The sequence below is a fragment of the Falco naumanni genome, chromosome 7, assembly GCF_017639655.2.
Source record: "Falco naumanni isolate bFalNau1 chromosome 7, bFalNau1.pat, whole genome shotgun sequence".
Classification (NCBI taxonomy): Eukaryota; Metazoa; Chordata; class Aves; order Falconiformes; family Falconidae; genus Falco; species Falco naumanni.
The window spans coordinates 37,136,003-37,156,781 of NC_054060.1; the positions used below are offsets into that span (position 1 = coordinate 37,136,003).

General features: G+C 40.9%; 1 long non-coding RNA gene across 2 annotated transcripts in view; it reads left to right on the top strand.

The window, feature by feature from the left end:
• LOC121091759 overlaps positions 1-20,779 on the top strand; it is a 166,996-nt gene that overhangs the window by 11,161 nt on the left and 135,056 nt on the right. For both annotated transcript variants that reach the window (XR_005829030.1, XR_005829031.1), the window contains exon 2: positions 17,311-17,430. This is a non-coding gene — a long non-coding RNA (uncharacterized LOC121091759). The remainder of the gene's footprint in view (positions 1-17,310; positions 17,431-20,779) is intronic.

Consider the following 20,779-nt stretch of genomic DNA (forward strand, 5'->3'; position numbering starts at 1 on the left):
TTTGGCCTACTGCTGGCACCACCACAGTTTGGTGGCAAGGTGGTGCAACTTTCTGTTGTTGACTTGGACTTAAATTCTGTAGTCCCAATGATGAATCAAAAGTGGGACTCGTAGACCATGTCCAGCTAATGCTACCAAAGTGTTTATCAAAGCACAATATTGACTTTACATAGTGTTACACTGGAAAGTCATTTTAGGACATGTTTGAGCTTTGACACCCTTTCTTAATATTTTTTTTTCCCATATCCTTTTGTATATACAGCTAGGTCATGTTAGTGACCACAGGCATGAGTCTCCATTCCATTGCACTGGTTTTAAGCCAGAGTAATGCCACTGGTTTTCACAGTATAAAAGACTGATGAAATGTGGTGCAAAATTGATCCCATACATATTCCAATCTCTGAGCGACTTAATATTTAGTGCTAAAACATTTTAAACCTTTAAAAAATAACACTTCTATCACTCATGTTACAGATTTAAAGTTTGCTGTCTCACGACTTGGCAAAACTTAAGCACATGCTGGGAAGCGGGTATGTCCTTAATCATGGCAAATCATGGGATATTTGATCCTTCAGTTTGACAGTCCTGTAGGAGCGTCAGCTAGTGCTCATGTATATTTACCTTAGTGTTGGAACAGCTTTTCCTCAGTCTCTATTTTAAGGTAAAAGAATAGAATAATTTCCATAGATGTAGGCTAATTTTTCCTTTTAAATGGTGGCAGTTTGAAAACTACATCAGACTGGCAATGTTATGGACTAAGAGATAAGTTAATGGAGACCTTGAGAAGGTAAACAAGACAGAAGTTAGATGCAGGATGCTTCATGGTTCTGTAGGTTGTTCTGTGGCTACAGAAATAAAACCTGTCATTGTTTCAACAACATACATATTGTAGATATGTATGCTTCTATTACATGCACAGTCCCTCTAACTACTAACAAACCTACTGCTCTGTTTGCAATATGAGAGAAGCATTGTGGTATCTTTAATCTGAAGCTAATGAGCCTGTTCCTGTTAAAATTAATTGCAAAGCTCCAGTTGACAGCAATAGGAGCAATCTCATTATTCTCAATGATTATAAACTAGTACTCCTGACAGCTGATTTGGGAAACCGAGACAGCCTGTAGTCTCCAGGGTCAGATCATTGAGGACCTTCAGGTGTGTAAAAGGGGTATAGGGGTCTGTTGTATTTGAGACTTTGTTAAACCACAGATTTCCTGCATGACTTTTGGACTAGTTAATATGACTCCCTTCTGAATCTGTAAACTGAGCACAGCAGCACATCCTTATGTTAAAAGGAGTGATGTGCTCAGATAGTGATCTGTGGCCCATTTTGTGGTTGGAAGAGATTTCTCAAAAGGTTCAGGCATAAGCTTGGTCTGAAACAGTTGGGTAAATAGCACTAGAAGGTAATTAATTATTAGTTAATTAGTTCAGTTAATTAGTAACTGGTAGAGTAACAGCTGTTGCTCCTGCTTGTTGTATAAGACTTGTAACTGATACACTCTAATGGTGTTGCAGTAGAGCAGCAAAGCAATAGTACTGCAAGTCAATTATTGCCTCTTTCAATGAGGCACTATGTGTCAGGTCCCTTCTAACTCAAGATATTCTGTGATTCTCTAGGTGAAATGGGGTAAGTATGTATACAATTAGGCTGTGGCATATTTAAGGCAATGAAACTTGGTTTATCCTGTAACAAAAATGATTATGTTAAACCACGTTGTCTTGTGCTGCTTAAGGGCTGAGGATGTACAAAGACTGCTTGGTTCAGTGGATGTGTAACTTGTTAAGCCTTGGTAATTTGATCTGAGCTTATAAAGGTTTAGATAAGAAATTGTGCTTGTTCCTTCTAGTATCACCATCCCTGGTTACATGGAAACAAGTCTGGCCATATAAAGGTCTCACGACGACTTACACTGATTAACATATTCCTGCCTCCTTTTCTGCCTTCTGCTTTTTTCCTGATTTAAGTTGGCTGAAGAACAGAATATCTGGTTCATGGGAAATCTTGTTTTCCTTACTTTTTTTTGGGTATGGCGTTTTGGTCCAAATTGATCTGGGAAATAAAAATAATTTTTTTTTCTGCCAACCAGAAATTTTGAGATAATTTCATTCTGGAAACAACAAGCATCTAATTTCTGAAATAAATGTGCTTCCTTGTTCCTGCAGCTTCTCAGTGAAAATGGTATTTGACAGGTGACTGACTATCAGCTCTGTAGGGCAGTTGTGGGGCTATATGGGATTGGTGGTGCTCTGGAAGCCCTGCTCTCTGGGCTGCCTGGAAGACTGTTGCAGGTCTTCCAAGCTCTCAGCTGGCATTTACTGGTAGGTGAATGGAAAGTCTGGAAAGGCTGGAAATTACTGGGATTTCCATGTTTTCTGTACTCTCAGTGGGAAGTCGCTTCTTTTAAGGTCAGGGTTTCCAGACTTCCAGCTTAGTGGTTGAAACCATGGAAGCTTGGTGTTTTCCTACTTTGGGACTCTCCACTGAGCAGATCTGCCTCCTGATTCTCACTAAAGTCGGCTTTATTTCACACCTTGTTCTCCAGCATCAGGGTACTGTTCTGTGCTGTAGGAAGCAGAAAGCAGGGGCTCCCGTTGAATATTTCATCTGTCTCCTTGCGCTGGAGATGTACCTACTTTGCTTTCAGCTAGCTTGCTGGGGTATGGGTAGCAATCCAGCTGTGGAAGCATGGAATTTAGTGTGGGCTAATTCCTGTATGCAGTTTACCCAGCTTCTTTGGGTGTGTCCTGCATGGCTGCTAGACCACAATGGAAACTACCCACGCAGCTTCAAACAGCTAATGAAGCGGCCTCGCACCCACCACACCCAGAGTCTGGAAGATTCTGGCCCATCTTGCAGAGTAACACTATGCAGAGTTACAGCATCTGGCTTTGGCAAGTCTGCAGGCACAGTCTTTGAAACAAAAACAAAACCATGCATCCTCACCACTGTTTCTTCCCTTATTTACATGACTAAATGCTGTAATGCACACATGTGGGTAAAAGCAGGAAGAATGCACCCCACCAGTGATTATGAGGGAACTGTAGTGGCTCAGCACCCTGCAGGATCTGCAGCTTGATCTGATCCACAGCTTTTTCTAGCCACACCAAGGGTTTCACACATCTTAAGCAGAGCTGGCACTTGCAGTGTGAAAGCTACCTAAGAGGTGTCAGATTTGGCCTTCAAAATTGAAGCAGTTTTATCAGACATTTTTACAGGCAAATTGCAAGTGCACCTATCCTTAAATGCTGAATATCCTCCATACATTCCACCAGAGATGCAACTCCTTTCCTTGTCTCCTTCATATATGAGTGATACAGACCTCCTCTAACTGACATGCAAACAGAAAAAAAATCTTGCAGTCTTGCTCGTGTTTCTACAAGTACACTTTCCATGCTGTGGAACTGAGCACCTTCAACTCCTTTTGTTGCCCCCATGACTTGCACTTCACAGATCTTGGTTTATGGATGTCTGCAGATGGCAGGAGATGGCAAATATTTTAGATGAAAGATGATGGAGAAACAACCTAGTATGCCAACAAAGACTGAAAGCAATTCTTGCTTTCTTCTATTTCAAACGTTTTTTGCAGAAAGGGTTTCTCTGGGAGTGTTAACACTGAATGCATCTGATCTTTCATGGTTTAAGTGATTTCTGCATGAATGCATTGAGTTCTCCTCGTGCAAGTACCTGTGAACAGATTTGAGCACGTAAAGACTGTTTTGGCTTTTAGTTTGTGTTTGAAGATGTCTGCCAATCATAGACTTCCACAGCAGGAATATTGTGTAAGACCACATGTGCAAGAAAGTCATCCATGTAACATCTAAAACTCATTGTTTCTTCCATTAGTTAAGAGGAAACACAGTTAGATTAGTTTCTTACCAAATGTGGGTTTTATGGCCTTCTCACAGCTTTGATGGTCTTGTGGGAGCATGTAATCATAAATTATTAGAAGGAAATCCTAGCTACTCAGAGCTAAACACATCAGTTATCTTGTTAAGGGGAAAAATGTATATGAATGGATCAGTAGGATTAAATCGCTGCAAGACATCATAACCCTCTGGGGAAACTAATAATCTTAGTTGTCTCTATCATAAGTGAGCAGAAAGATATTTTTATGCAGACATTTTATTATAAAATGAAACATGGCACTCCAGGCACAAAGTGGAGCAAGAAACTGTGTATAAATGCATATGTACATGTGCGTGTATACACACATCCATTCTTTTGGTACATGCATATTTCCTTCCAGATGCAGTTAAGAGTCCTGGCTGCTGTGAGGGTTTGGCAGCTTTCTTGTGCAGTGTGGGTGTTTATCATTCTACTGTGCTTGTTCATTTTGTGATGAGTTTCCTCTTGGGTGCAATTTTCAGGCACATGTTCCTGTCAACCAAGGTCAATGCTGAGCCAGAGAGGCAGTGCACAGGTGGTATGTCAGAGTTAGCCTCTGTCTTTTGGCTGCAGGCAGTGGCACGTCTTAATTTAATTTATGATTAAACCATTGCCCTGATACAATACTGAAAATATTAGAGTCTTTCTGCCTGGATTTCAGAGAAATGGTTCTTCACATAAACAAGGGAAAAATGAGTGACTGCATATTAATAGACTCTCAGGACCTGACCAAAAGCCTGTTGAAGTCAATGGAAAGACTCCTTGGATTTCAGCAGGCTGAGCTTCAAGCCTTTAATGCATGCTCTGGTGCCTATAGCCCAGGTGGGAACAGCTCTTTGTTAGGCAGGAGGTGGCTTACTTTACTCTCACAAGGTATAGTGCTGGTGGTGGTGGAGAAAGCTCAGGGTGATGGGAGAGTTCATGGCAAAGAGTGGTTTTTTTTGCTGCTTGGGTGGCAACTGGGTTCTAAACAAAAATGCCCTAAGGGGAGAAGCACATCGGGGTCATTACAACTGTCATTTGGCAGTTACTAACATGTATTCTTGAAAAAAACTGTTAACACAATTTTGCTGTTTCTTGCCAAACAGCAAAGGCAAGCTGGCTATGTTTTGGAGCCAGAATTGGACTGCAAGCTTTAGAAATACTCTCTAGGATCAGCTGATCAAAAAACATAAGAAACTGAACACTAATAACCCTCCTACCTGCAGAAATCCATGCTTGTTCGCTCACAAACACATACTGTGTTTCTGTTAAACCTCAGATGTGCAGTAGAGATTATGGAAAGTTACACCAGATTTTTGCCTGTCCTTGAATTACAGTAATAATAACCTATGATGAGGTAATACTTTAAGATCAAGGTTGTTGATATTAATTGATTGGAAGATATTTATTCAGCTATTTAGACTGTATAATGTTTTTGATTCCACTGGGAGTGGATAAAAGCCAGATTTTAGCCTTGTTTTCAGATTTTTCTTGTTAGAGCAGTGCTTCCTGTCCAGAGTAAAGGAGGAAATGCTTGTTCCTCCCAAGACTTTGAAGTTTCTCTGTTTGTCGTGTTTAGCCTGGAACAAACAAGCCAGAACTTGCCTCTCACTGTATCTAAATGGCCAACATCCATGACCTGTGAGAAATTCAAGGCCTGAGAAGGGACACCAGTCCCGAGGGTCTATCACAACTCTGGATTCACTGTGACTCCAGTACTGCCGCTGTGCTGTGGCTGCATCACCCCTTTTAGAAGGGCTGGTAGTAAAGTAATCGTAGCCTGGAGTACAAAATCTGCAATAAAACCTGAAAAAACCTGTGGTGACAAGAGTAATTATAATGTTCCCCTGAAGCTGGACAGAGAAGGATATATAAAAGGCGGGCTGCAGTCTAACTCACTGCATTTTCCCATTGCTGTCTTGGTTCACTTGGGCAGTTTAACTGTGATTCTGTATCACTAGGTTACGTAAACTAAATATTGCTTAATTGCTTGACTTCAAGTTCAGTGTAATCCAGTCCAGCCAATACAGTAAACAACCTGCCTGGAACCTTATAGAACAGTTTTCTTACTGCTCTAAGACACTTGTTTTGTTGAGACTAAGTTGGTACTTTTTAATGTGCTTTTGAATTTGTTTGGAGCGTTTGACTGTGTCGTGTCCTGCAAAACTGGAGGAAATGTAATTCAGTAACCAAACAGTATAGAATTTCTTGTATGTGCTGTGAACGTTGGCACAGATGGAAACTGGATTAGGTGAACAATGCTGATCTCTCAGAGTATTTTGTGTTTCTTTCTTGCACGCATAAAGAAAAATATCCTGAACTCATTTACTTGATGCCATTCTAGAGTAAATCCACTTTAGCTGATGATGTTAAACTACTAAGCCATGCTACTGATACGGCTGCATTTTATTACCTGCTTTATGCAAACCATGAATAATACAGAGAACACTAGCTACGTGATTTTAGTTTCGGATGCAGGATGTGTGATGCAATCCACTACAGAGTCTATGCACATATGCATCGAGCACATTTTTGAGCTACTGTACTTTGAAATCTGTGCCAGACATCTATGCAGCCAGACAGTAAACAAAGAAAATGATACCTTAGGCCAGGAACCTTCAACAGCACAGAGGGTTTACCTCAGAAACTTCAAATGGGAAACGTAGCATGTGTGAAGTCACGAAGGTTAGTAGGCCAACCAAGAGCAGTTTTGTGCCTGTGAGCTACGCGTATGGGATCTAAAGTCAGTCGGAATTTTGCTACTGATTTCAAAAGGCATAGGACTGCCCCAAGTGTTTCTACAGCAGCTTCATTCCATTGGCATCAATGGAATTGCTACAAACTTGGTCAAGGATGCCAAAGGTGAATTTGATACACTGTCAAAGGAGGTGGTGAAATTTTATATTTATTGCTTCATTCAAAAAACATTTTCCTCTGAATGTCAAATACTTCATGAACATTTTGCCTTAATCTATGTAAAAGTTCTCTTAAACTAAACCCATATTCTTATGCCACTGAACACAGATTCCACTGCATGATAAAGTATTGTAATTGCAATGAATATTAACTGCAGATTCTTCCAGATCCCAAAATGGGACTTTAAATTACAAAGTTTTGATATGTGGCTTACATGTTCCTGGAAATTCTGTGAAATTAAACAAAAGATTGAAGAAAACACTGTTTAGTGTTTTGGTTTGTTTTGGTTTGTGTTTTTTTTAGGTGTTTTTTTTTAATTATTTTTTTTTTCCCAAAGCCAAGTGTAAGGTTAAAAGCTAAGCTTGAAACAATCTGGTCTGGCTACACAATTCATTGTAGACTTTAAGGAGGTTTGAGGAACTATTTCACATTCCTCAGTTGCAAGTGAATTCTTGAAATGGGAAATCAAGCATCAAATATATTAATAGAAAACTGTGCAGAAAAAGGTTGCTGACGTATGATAATACTTTTGCTGATTTTGGTTTCTTTTTTTTTTTTGTGTGTAAAGATTTTATGTTTAGTTAGTTTTCAGGTGATTATTTTTGATGCACTTGTAATAATGGTTATTATAACCTAAGTAGAGTAACTTACTGGCTAACTAATGATACTGTCTTCAGAACCATCAAAATCAAGTTGTGATGCCTGATGGGAAATGTAGTTTCAGATCTTTTCTCCCCCTCATACTGAAAAACACTCAGTGTCAAAAGTTGTTTTTCTTATGTGCCAAACAGTACAATGGAGAAAATTGGAGAGTGTTTAGAGCTCTTGGCCTCTTTCTTTGGAGTATCTGTACAGTGGCTCTACAGAAGCAGGGAAATGAATGTCCTTAAGGACAGAGAGGAGAGAATGAGTAGCAGAAGATGCTGAATTGCATAGCAGTCAAATAGGAGGAAAAGTACAACATGGGATTTCTCCCAGCAGATGATGTCTGTAGTCCAGAGGGTTCGATCTCTGAACAGTATCTGAGGAGACTGACGGGAAGTCTGATGAAGGGTTTGTGCTAGTTATATGCTGTCTGGGAAAACAAAAAGTATTACCAAGAGTTGGTCCCTGGATTTCAGTTGCAGTTTTGCAGAAAGAAAACTCAGACCTATAATAGACTAATTTAAATATATTAGTCATACTGATATTGTCTTCCTGTATAATATTATTGCCTGAAAAGTAAAGAAAATATTAATCATGGTTCTATGTTTCTGCTTCACTTGATAGGAGTGTGCTCTAGTTGAAAGCCTGGTGCTGTACTGTGCCCAGAGAAGCCAACTCTACAATCTGATCTTGAACTACCAGCTTTAATATAGAAAAGGAATTTTGCTTTACAGTGGGCCCCCCACGTGAAAGGGGTTTTCTGAACAGAGTTTTGCGTTTGTGATTCCTCATCTTCCCCAGGGTTCGTCCAAGGGGTTACACCCCTGCAACCTTTGCTGGTAAATAGCCAGATGAGACTCGTTAAATCCAAGAATCGGGATTTGTCAGATGTGTAGATATATGTACATAACATGTTCAGAACCAGAGGTGTGGCTAACCTTCCCAAGATTTTGTCAGCTGCATGGGGGCAACTGACCCTGATTATGTGAAGAAGAGACTTCTTGCTTCAAGGGCTGGATTTGCTCCCTCCCTGAAAGCTAATGGTCAAAATTCTTTTGCCAGATTGAAAGCAGAGTTAGTCCTGAATCTGCAGCTTCCCTGCACTTTATATACATTGGGTTATATGGTAGGTTGTAAAAGGATGAGAAAGGTTCTTCAAGCAAAGTACAAATAACAGAAAATTAGTGGCTCATTGACTTTTCACAGGAGGCCTATTTAGCTAATACTAACAAAGCTTTTTCCCCTTTTTAACTAACATGGCTTCAAGTTTTAGCTGCTTTTGTTATAATTCACTCTGGCTTTTTTTCAGCCCTTGCCCTTTGCCTTTGTGATCTCTGTTTTCCTTCCATCTGTAGTTTCCTTTCCTATGTTTCTCTCAAGCAGATTCCTTCCATCCACTACAAGAATGGGTACTCAAATCAATTGTTGATTGAAATCCTGGCTCCCTGGGTGTTTCCCTCTGCTGCCTTTAGTAGTGTCAGGATTCAAGATACATTTGTTTTTCTTTCTTGCCATTACACAAATACTGCTCCCCAGTAGGACTTTGAAGTTCGTATTGTATTCATTAATAAGATTTTAAATCTTTTCAAGACAGTCCCTCCTAGCCCTTCTCCACCAGCAGGACGTGTAGCCCATTGCATATGAATTGGTTCCGGGAGTGGGGCCAGGGAGCATGGGAGTGGGGCTGGGCCAGGGAGTGGGAATAGCTCTTCCCTAAGCGTAGGAGAAGGGATTGCTGGGTCCTAGCTTGTGAGGGTTGAGGAGGGAAAAAGCACGGCCATCTGCACTGAGCATGGGTGGATCAGCTTCTCAGAGAGCTGCCAGCAGTAATGGGGAGTGGGGTCTTCTAGGACCCTAGGAGGTTCACAGTTTGTGACCCAGCTGTTTGACCGAACTGGGACAAACTGTCTCCAGTGCAGTTTTGGCTACCCGCAACCTCTGTTGGCTTAGTCCCGTGTTTCTGATGCCAATGCATTGCCTAATGATGTCAGCGGGTGTTTTGGGTTTGCAAGGAATGCAGGAATGGGATCTCTGAAAAACAGAATCTGTATGTAGAAATGTCCTAAAACGAAAGATGTTTTGCAGAAACTTGCATTAAAATTGCAGCAAGAAAACTGAGCTTCTTCCAGTGCCTCGGCTATCGTTTTTATGAATTTTAAGAGCTACCTTACAGGTAGCTCACATTCTTCCAGGCTGTCTTCAGATGCTTTCATGATATGCTTCTGAGGGAAAATAACTCAGGAGAATCTTTCTGACCAAGACTATTTGCCGATTGCCTGGATACCATTGAAGTTTGTGAGACTTAGGAGCTTAAGCACTTTTCTGAATTAGGCTTCGTCAGATCAGCATAGCTATTCCAGTGGCTCTTTTGTGGAGATGATAATGTCTCTCAAGTGTTAAAGGTTTTAGCTTTACTTAATTTTTGTCCTGAATTTAACAGTATGCTGTTGTGTCTATGCAGGCCTTTTCTAGGCTTAATGCTTTCAACAGCTGAGTGGAGTGGAGTCACCACACTTACTTCTTCCGAGGGTATTTCCTGCCATAGCCAGTAGTACTGCTTGCTTTAATGTTATCTTCTCATTCTTGTCAACTCTTTTGGAGTAGTCTTCCTTTCTTTTTTCTTGTTTTTGCTTGATGGCACATAAGGTCTGAGACAGGAGTTGGGTTCTCTGTAGTAGATGTGCCACGCATGGTATGAAGCAACGCCTCTGTCTATGGGTCTGTAATGGGCTTTTTGATGGGGCTGACAGTCCACAAGTGCTTTCTGTGTGCTCGTGCAAAGAACTGATTATAGTTTGATCCAAACAATAAGTATTCACTTTTCTAATGTGATCCTCTGAGTATTCAGCATTCAGTATTCAGTATTATAAGCATCCCCAGATAGCTTCAGGATGAAAGCTTCTGAGACATATTAGCTTATTAGATGTTAGTTTTTAGACTCAGGATGTGTTGGACACTGGAGAGTTTCTGCTATAACAGTGTGTTGAATCCATTTCCATGTAGCCTTCAGCCCCTGCTGTGTATTGGCTTTTGTCAGACTGTGACAATCCCAATTGTGTTGAGGTTTTCTTACCTTCTGACAGAGAAATGTCATTGGCCTTTTCTGACCTTGTCCTGTGGTCACACATGAGGTTTTGAAAGGTCTTTTGAAATGACTTGGCTTTTTCCTTAGTACGATAATATTGCAGAGTACTACTTCCTGGATTTTCCTGCTAGAACATAACAGTTTTTACAGTGGTAAAGTTTTAAATAGTTTGAAATACTTGGCATCAGGATAGAGGGTTTTGTATGCAATATGTTAGTCAGTGTGACTTGTTAAACCCCTAAAAAGAGTGGCTTGTGCAAGAAACTGCATATTCCCTAGTAAATCATAGAAGTGTAGGAATGGGAGGGAGCTTGGGCGACCAGTCCATCTCTCTGTTTTGTGGCTGAGCCAAAGACTATTTTTGGCAGTGATTTGTCTAATCTTTCCATAATGGGCTCCAGTGATGAGGATTCCATGACCAGCCTCAGTGAGCTGTTCCAGTGTATGGATGTTTTTGTTAGTTATTTGGTCCTAATAGCTAACAAATCTTCTTTTGCCACATGGTAAGCGTAACTATTCTTCTAACCTTCCTGGTCATGAAGAACAGTTGATCACTGTCATATTTAGAACATCATCTTGCATATTTGAAAACTTATGTCTTCCCTCAGTCTCTTTTCTAGACTAAACAAACCCAAATCTTTCAGCTTTTCTTCCTAGATCATATATTCCAACCTGGTGTGGGGTTCTTTTTGTTTGTTTTGTTGCTCTTCTCTGGACTCTTCAGATTGTCTACATAAATCTTGAAACATATTGTTAAAAATGGAACTGTATTTTTGATCTGAGGCATCACTATTGCCAAAAGGTGTGGACTGATTACCTCTCATAAAATGCCATATTTGCAAGAGAATTATACTGCTAACTCAGTATCTAAGACCTTTCTGCAGTTCTGTAGCTAACTTGCTTTTCTCTGCTTTGTAATTGTGCATTTGATTTTCCTGCTGAGGTGCAGAACTTGTCTTTTTATTTCATCTCACCAATTTCACAGGCAATGATTAATTGACAACTCTTTGAACCTGTCCTGTGAAGGTTTTTCTACTCTTCACAGCTGGATGACCTGCAAATTTGAAGTGTGCCTTAATATTCCATTGTTCTACTTCTAACTGGGCTTTAGTCAATCTTTTCAAAACAAAGCAACAAGACAGTTTTCATCCAAGAATCATATAGTAATGTCTTTTGCAGAACTTTCTTCTACTGGTTTACTGATGAAAGCTTTAGGAGCGTGCTGTACAGCATGTGTCACAATCTTACTAAATTTGAGATCCTATCTTCTGTTTCTCACTTAACCTGTAGGCCATAAACGTGGATCTAAACAGAACGGTCTGACGTGTTTTATTTTTCACCTCCGTTAGGAATGTTGGCCAGAATACTACCTGTGTCCCTGCTTCCCCCAGCCCTTCCCTAGAGCCGGTAGTCCCTTCTGGTCGGTCTGGTCTGAGTCACACCTGACAGTTTTATTAGAGCTTACGAACAGCATTGGGCAATGACTGGATCACTAGCTGAAGCTTGGCAGTATGTCTGTAATATCATGGATTTTTGCTTCTGGCAGGCAGGCAGCTAACACCCTATGACACTGGGTTGACAATGAATGTCTTTGTTCATCTTGGAAAGAATTGTAACAGAAAAGAAATAATCTTGCCATGATAGTCATCAATGGAGCAGACAAAAAACCAAAACAAAACAAAAAAACAACCAAAAACCCAAAACACAGCAATTTACCTGTAGTCTGGTCTATTCAGTCACAGGTTTTCCAACACTGAAATGGGCCCTCTTTGCTTTCCAAATTATTTAAGAGCAATAAACATACTCATCAGCTGACTTGTCCTCCAACCACTTTAAAAAAGTTTTTAAATGGCTGCTTTATTTCCACCCCCTTTAACTCCTGGCAAATGCACAAATATCTAACTGAAGTCACATTACTTAAATAGAAACTAATAGAACTGCTTGTACAAATAGTTCAGGATCTGGTCACAAATATGCGCTAAGCTGCTGGTCCTCCTGGGGTGAAATTCACCTTGGACAGAGACAAGAATTGCACCTTGTTAGTTCAAAAAAGGTAACTATACTCCTTGTATTTTAGTCAATCCAGCTGTAAAGTGAAATGGGAAGGCGGAAGAGGGATCTCAAGAGTATTGCTCTTGAGTCATCAGCTCGATGGCTATTTATAACAAAAGAGGATAATTGTAAAATAAGATGAAAATACTTTGGTTTTATATTAAGTTATCCTAAAGTGAATCATAGCCTCTGAACCAATAAATAATGGTTAAAAGTGTTTAAAGAGGAAAATATATTAATGAAAATATTATTTATTTATTTTATTTGTCTGTTCAGGAAGTGTGCTGTGCCAGTTGCAGTAGTAAACATACCTCCTTTGAATCACTGGAGATGAAAACCAGCCATATTATACTTGAGCTTAGGTGGCTCATATGGGTTTATAACTGTTTTGTATCATTTTGAGCATTCAGGAAAATCCGGCCCACAGATTTTTAAACTATGATTCTGGCTGCAGAGGCATAACACATTCTTTTCTGTTTTTAATAAGTGTCTCTCTTTGTGCAAGAAATCCTTCTAAAAAATTGTACCAGCAGTGCTAACCAATGGGTAGCAGCTAGAGGCTGGGGGGAGAGGAATTGCTTTGGCTGGACAGAGACTAAGGGATTTGTACACCCAAATTTCTATTGTTTTTAATAGGAATTTGGCTTCAAAAATCTTAGGCCTCATATGTATTCAGTCTCTAACAACTGGAGGTCTCTAACCATGCATTCCTATCTTGCTGGATCAAATCCTCCACTGGCTGGTGCACCAGCCAGGGGAAAGCAGATATGTCATCGCACGCATCCTCTGGCAAGACTCCTCCCTTGTCAGGTGCACTTTGCTGCTTTTCTGATCGAGAGCATCTACCATCTGCTGGCTGGAGCTTACAGCTGAAGGAAGGAGGAACCTATACCCCACCAGGCGTGCAGAGGTTACTTAATAATCTTAAGAAGGTTTACTATGTTATAATGTGGATTAGTTTTTTCATTCTTTCAGTGGCTTTTCAGAAGATTAGGAGAGACTTTATGAAAGTGCTGGTCCCTTGTGTATCCTACCTTTATTCTATACACTCTGGCATACTGTCATTCTGATTCTCCCATGCAAATAACTGAAGGAAATGGAAAAACAAAAAAATTGATTATCTCATTTCAGTTCAGATGGGAAGCCTGAATGGACACCCGGAAGCTTAAGTATATAACAAGGGGGTGCTAATTTAATTTCTGAAGGCCTATATGATTATTGCAAACTCTGTAATTTAGGATTATTTACAAGAAAGCTAGGTATTACTATTACTTTATTGTATTGAGTTCATCAGTGGCTTATAGGTAGAGAATGTGACTTGTTAAGGTGGTTGTAGGTGAAAGGGAAATTTTTGCAATATTTGCATTTTCACTACCTTTTCAAATGATTCTGCAATTTATACAGAAGAGAACTAGCTATACTGAGAAAGCATTTGCTACTGCATATGCTGATATAAAAATTGCAAAGGAGTGGATTCCTGAACAGAGCTGTGGTGGTGGTGCAGTTAGATTAAGTATGTTCAGTGTAAGTTTGTTAACGTGGAGGATATCAGAGAAATGAGAAACTCAGAAATGTTGATGAAGGCATCAAGACAACAGGACACATCATTTTGACACAGGAATTTTTATGGATTGCATGGGACTGGCTGTACTCCAGAATTAGTTCCAGGCCGAAATGTAATTCCATTCTATATCTTCCTTTGTGTTAGAAACCTGAGTAGCGAGTGGTTATTACGCTAAACTATGTTACGTGCTCTATTTAAGCACACTGAGTACAGTACATGATTACAACTCTATTTTTAAGTACACTTCTCTTTAATGTGTTTTTACTTAGAATGGCTCTGTAGGTTAATGTTGGACTCAACCCGTATACACAGTGCATGTGGTTCTAGAGGGAAGTCGCATTATCTGCCAGTGCTGAGCATGAGAGGGGAAGTGCTCTCCAAACTCTATGAAAAGAATGTATAAACAGGCATGATATTTTTACTTTTCTGCCCATTGCAGCTGCTTCTTTCATCCCAAGAAAATAAGTGCTCGGTGCAGAGAAGGTGATGGCTGAAATTCTACACCTGTTCCCATAGATATGCAGCTTTCTGGCAGCATAGCACAATTCGTAGCAGGCAATTGAACCACCGAGCTAGTGGGCTAGGTTAATGGGAGGAATTACATTTAAATGCCTCTTTAGCACTTAAGGATGTCTCTAGTTGTCACTGGCATTCCTCTGCCTTCCCACATACCTTCTTCCCTCCTGTGTCAGTTCTTTCTGGGCTAGTTTTTGCTAGTGAAATTCCCATAGGAGCCATCGGTCTATTCTTGAGTTTGTGCCACCTGCCTGAGTCCTGACTACATCAATCCCTGGGTCTGTAGCCCACAGCTTAAAACTGAAAGGTGTTCTCATCCCCTTTCTTTCCTGTTCCACTTGAGGTTACAGCAAAAAGTATATGTAGAGAATATATACAATTTAATGATAAAAAGGCCTGGTTTGTGGTGTTGAATCAACCGTTCATTAAGGTTCTTACCTTTCAGACAGGAGATTTTGATTTAGATCTTCCACCTGTTTTGGTGGATGAAAAAAATCTTTTACCCAGGAGAATCTGTAACAGTAGCCAGGGTTGAGGCTTTTGTACTTGATGCCCTCCTGCTGTGTTTTCCTTATGCAGTATTCAGAGGGTAAGAAAAAGAATAGTTTCTAGAAAGTCTATTTTAGGACATTTACTACAGAGGAAAGAGAGGTAGATCTCTCTCTGTTGAGCGTACTAGACATCTAGAAAGTGAATTATTTTTTTTTTTTAAAAAGGTGTGTGTATATGGGGGGCGGGCAGGACACTGGCAGCCCGCTGTGGCAGCTTCTTGGCTGACATTCTGCTGGAAGATGTAGGTTGAAAATCTCTCAGCAGAGTAAGAACAGGAAACTGAGGCTGAGATTTATGAATGCCCTGACACTTGGGTTGCAGAGTCTGTAAGTGTGTGTGTGTGTGATCTTATACTGCACTTGTCTTTGTGTTTCCACTGGCTAGCTTAAGCAGCTTCCTGCTTAGTTTGCTGCTGTCTGTGTATCCCATTTCAGTGTGCCTGGGGCCTCTGATTGATTTATGTGTTGCTGCCAGCTTGCGACAGCTCATGTGGTTATCACCTCTAGCTGTTTACCCCACCCTTAAAGTGCTAAATAACGCCAGTGGTTCAGCAGCTGGTTTATGAACAGCTCAAATATCACCACAGGGAGGGCGAGGGGGACACTCGGGCACAGTAACCTCATCAGCTGTCTGGGGCTGAGCCATCTCTTCTTGGCCATTCAAACTAGTCTTCCCTCACACGGCACGGGCCAGGTACAAGGCAGAGCTGCTGTGGTCAGGTGCCCTTTAGAATCTAGCTTAGATGCACAAGAATTGTATTTTGTAGTGCTGACTCTAGCCCTTCTAGTACAGTCTTCTGAATTTAATGCCTGAACTCCATGCATAATGAAGAATCTCATTTGACAGATGCTAAATTGGGAAGTGCTATTAAGACTGGAGGAGCCTGTTCTGAGCATACCTGGAAGTGGGCACTTTGGGAATGTCGCTTGGAAATGAAGCCATCAGAAGCTGGGATTCAGTTAGCTAAATATGGTCCTGCTTCTGAACCAGGTTTTTAGACTCCATTCATAACCATATCTGGGGAAATGGACACACTTCTGTGGTATAGAGCATCTCTGGAAACATATGTCTTGAATAGGCCAGATGAAGCGTGCCCTGAAATGGCCCATTTCTCTCCGCTGTCTTCAGGAGCCAAGGGGGCTGCCTCAGCTGCAGACATCATATCCCAGACCCCCAAAGTGAGATGAGATGAGTATCTCCTGTAGGAAACGGAACTGAGCTGGGCAGAAGCTGATCTGGAGATTCATTGGGTCAAAATCTGGATTTAGGCCCGTCTATATCCAGGCGCAGTTCCTTCCCTATCCAGGCTTTCCCAGCTTGCAAGGCTCAGAAGGGCGTAGTGTTTCTGAGCACTGGGCTTGCTTGCAGCAGCACGGGTTTGCCTTTCTGGTGTGTCTCAGTGGAGGTGGAGGAGGGCAGGCTCCCCGCTCTGGTGCAGGAGAAGGGTGTAGTAGCATCTGTCCTGGGTGTTTGCATCTGCTGAGCCTCTGCCGCCTGCCTTGTTTTGGACCCACACAACGAGGCATTAGGAGATGGCCGCTGAACAAGGATGTGGGCCCTGCCCCCCGTATCCCTTTTCCCCCTCCATGTTTTAAGTACCACACAACATGAAGTGCGCTCTGGTCTCCTAGCTGGGCATCCTAGCCTGTCCCTTCCTGTCCCGTCTTTCAGCTGCCTCCAGCTCATATAGAAAAGGAGACAGTTCCTCTTAAGCACCCAAATAAAAGTTGGAGTTCTCTAAGCGTTCACCTACTCCCCAGTGTCTTTTTTTTTTTTTTTTTTTTGTTGTTTTTGTGGGGTGTTTCTGGGGTCATTTGGCTTAGGGTTCTTAGCATTGTGATTTAGAGAGGGAAGAGAAACTTCTAGGTAGAGAAGTCAACATTACCAATTGCTCCATGTTTCCAGGAAACATCTAGCTGATCCAAACTGGGGAAAAAAATCTGCTGTGAAAAGCTCTTTTAAATTAGAGAGTTTACATAGCTGAGGGGAAACTCAGGTTTCCTTTTTAGTTTAGGTTAGAATTACAAAGGTAGATGCATATAATTTTTTTCCCTTGAAGTTTTTATCTAGTTAATTTTCCATTTCTTTCTCTTTTTTTCTTGTTTACAGTCCCTGTACTTATGTAACAGCTCTCCAGAGGAAGCTGCTCACAAGCCCATCTGATATTTCGTGCCAGCTGTTTCAGTGGAGGCGTGCTGGATCAGACTGAGCTCCACCTTCTTTGTTGAGGTATATTATACGAGTAACACCATAAAATACTGTTCAGTCGGAATGATAGCTTATTTAACCTCTTGGCACTCTTTTCATTAATTTCTTCTTGGATCAATTATTATGTTTTGTCTGTCACAAAACTGGGCTGAAAACTCCTCTGGGCATGGAATGTGTCATTCATTTAAACAACATCAAGGCACACTGTTCATGTTTAATTATACTTTAATGCAAGTGCTAAACTGTTTTCAGTCACATTTAACAAACATGTTTTCTGGGACTGGTTGCTGCCTGACCTCAAGTAAGGGCAAGTTAGGCTAAGCCTTGAAATGCTGCATCAAGCTGTCATCTCAAATAGAAGTGAGCTCATTCATCCTCACGTGAACTATTATATAGATGAACTGTGGAAGCAGGATATATTAACTGCCCACCAGAAAGGACATTGCAGTATGCTGATTTATGATGAGTAAATTCTAGAGTAATCATATTGATGATGCTTAAAAATATCTGTTCGCAATGCTGCAGTAGCTAAGCTAGAAATGCTGTGTAGTAGATGAAAGCCACCTGTTGGTGAAGTCTTTTAAAATATACATATAAATATTTCTGTCAGTGCTGTTGCATCAGTTCTTTGTCAGGATATCCATTACGGCATGACACATTCATTTGGAAATGGTCAGAATATATATAGGCCCAGTTCCAGCAGAATGTGAGCATGCGACCAATGGTCTTGCTTTCAGTTGCTCAAAAAGCCAGTTTGATGCAATGTTTAGAAGTGAATGCCACGCTAAGATCGCTTTAATGATAGAGATTAAAAAAAAAATCTAAGTAGAATTTTTTTCAGGATAAGGTGCGTGTAGAAAGCGAGGTCTAAGCTGTGTGTATTTGAGAGATCAGTCTGAAAGATTAAGGACAGAAAACACCACGATACCTAATGCCTTGCTTGGTAGGGGTAGGATTTAATGGGTTTTGATGTATTCCAAATAAATTACATTCTGAGCAATGAATTTTGGGACATCAACAATCACTTCATAAGGCTGATGCATTTCAATTTTAAACTGGTTAAGTCAGAGGGCACGTTCACTTCAGTTGACCTACCATTCACCCTGATCTCATCATTACTGTATATTAGCATTTGTCTAATATAATGACAGCACATATATAAAGATGCAGACCAGACTTAAAACTTCCTACAGGCATGATCCTAAGGCTTGAGAGTCTTGTTAGTTTCTAAGTAACATCTGTTGGGAAAATTCATTACATCTGGCAATAGATTTGTTTTGACATCTGAGACCAAACTTTCCTGGATTTTCCTTTTTCTCTTCTTCCTTCCTGCCTGTCTTTCCTGTTTCTCCACGGAACCACCTTGCAGTCATTGCTGATGCTCATCACTGTCCTTTCTTCTTGCTGGTGACAGTGGGAGCAGCCAACAGGGCTTGGCTTGACAAGTACCAAATGAAGCTTATATGTGCCAGAAACATCCACCTGTATTAGTGACAGCCACTAGCTTACCAGGTATTGTACCAAAGTCCTTTGAAAGAGGACTTGTAAGTGTGAATGACTGTGAAACCAGTTGTCTTTTGCTGCCCTTAATGTAGAACCATTCAGAGTTTTAAAATTGCAGCTTAACTTTTGAGTTTGAAGAAAGCTTTCTTTGTAAATTTCCTGGCCCAAAGTGCTCTTGCTTCATGCTCTTGCCACGGTACTCTGTTGGTTTGTCCTGGTTCGAAGGAATAAATCCTGTTTTAAATTTCCTTGGTTTCTTATAACAAAGGGCTCTGGAGGAAAGAAAATCTTTTAATCCTCCCAGCAATAACCTGACATGACCTTCTAAACACACTATTAACTCAAAAATATTAGCAATATTTTGTAGCTGTCTTAAGAAGAGCTTACAATAGAGATGGACCAAATATTTAAAAGAATAAATGTACTCTGATCTGAAGAAATTAATATCCACAGCACAATTACATGTTTAAAAAGGACTAAATGTTAGAAACTATTTAAAAAGCTGTGCAGTGGGGTATTGTTCAGTAGCACTGGCAGAGCACAGCTAGTTTTCTGCATGCTCTTTCTAGGCTTGTGATTTCCTAACTGCCTTAGCACAAATTGCTTGCCTTCTCTGTGTTCTTTAGTTGCTCCAATCTGTTTTGCCTTTCCTTCATAAGTACCAAGCTTTAAGAAAATGTTCAGAGTTTGTTTTTTTTTTAATATCCTCAATATGAGATATTTCTTAGAAAATTTGCAGGAGGAGACAATTTTCTGCAAATCGGATCTCTCTGCTATGTCAGTAGGCTGCAAACAATTGCACACAGCTTAAATGTCAAATAGGTATTTTGAAAAAAATCAATGCTATTGTACTAATATAAGTACATTAACCTAACTTGTTTGGAAATAAACTTACAGCACTAAAGCATCACAAAGGTAACAACTTAAAATTAGGTATCCAGCTCTCTACTCTGACTGGGGGCAGGGAGACATACCATCACATAGCATGCATAATAGAGAAATTCCGAGAAAAGTCGGTAGGAAAAGCTAAAGAGAACAAATTCATATTCGCTTTCTGTCACTTGGGTTAAGATACCTAAATTCAGAGATAAAATAGGGGTTTGGAGCTAGGAGTTGGTTTGTTGTTTGCATTTTGGTATGCAGCAATCAGCACATGGGCATTCTCTCATAAAATTACTTGAATAACTCCTCCAGCCTTTAGTCAATCATACTCCATTATGAATTTCCATCAGATATCTGATCTATACCTAGTGAAGTCAGTGAGAGTCAACTGCATCTAGCATGAAGCGTGAAGTAACTGACCCATGGAGAGACTGGGGAATATGATGCCCCAAAGTGGGATGTACGCAGGTACCCCGTGCTGATATGTGCTGGCAGGCTGCTTCAGAATGGGTAATAACCATGTTCTCAGGAAAGTACTTCAAGGGTGGACTTCCCACTTCTTCAAATTCGGATTTGAACATAAGCTGTCCCAATTAGAGCAGATACTTGATGCTGAGTCCTCCTGGTTGTGAGGACATTTTGGGGTCAAGGAGTATGACATGGAGAGGTATCATATGAGGAGAAGGGTGGCAGGAAGGGTCAGGTATGAATTCCCTGTGTCTTTGGTGGCCTGTTCTTGCAGCCCAGGCCCTCTTTCATAGCAGAAGAGAACCACTGGCATTGTGGAGGCTGGAGCAGCGGCTCCGCTGGCCATACCGCTGGCTCTGATACAGCACGGCCCTGTCATGGCTGCCAAGGTAGCCATAGTGTCCCTGTTCGCGGCTGGGATCGGCGGCAGTCTGGTTGCCAGGTCTGATCAGTGGCCCCTGCTCCCTCAGTCTTGGCACAGTTTTATTCTCTCACAGGCAAATCCTGAGTGGTTTGG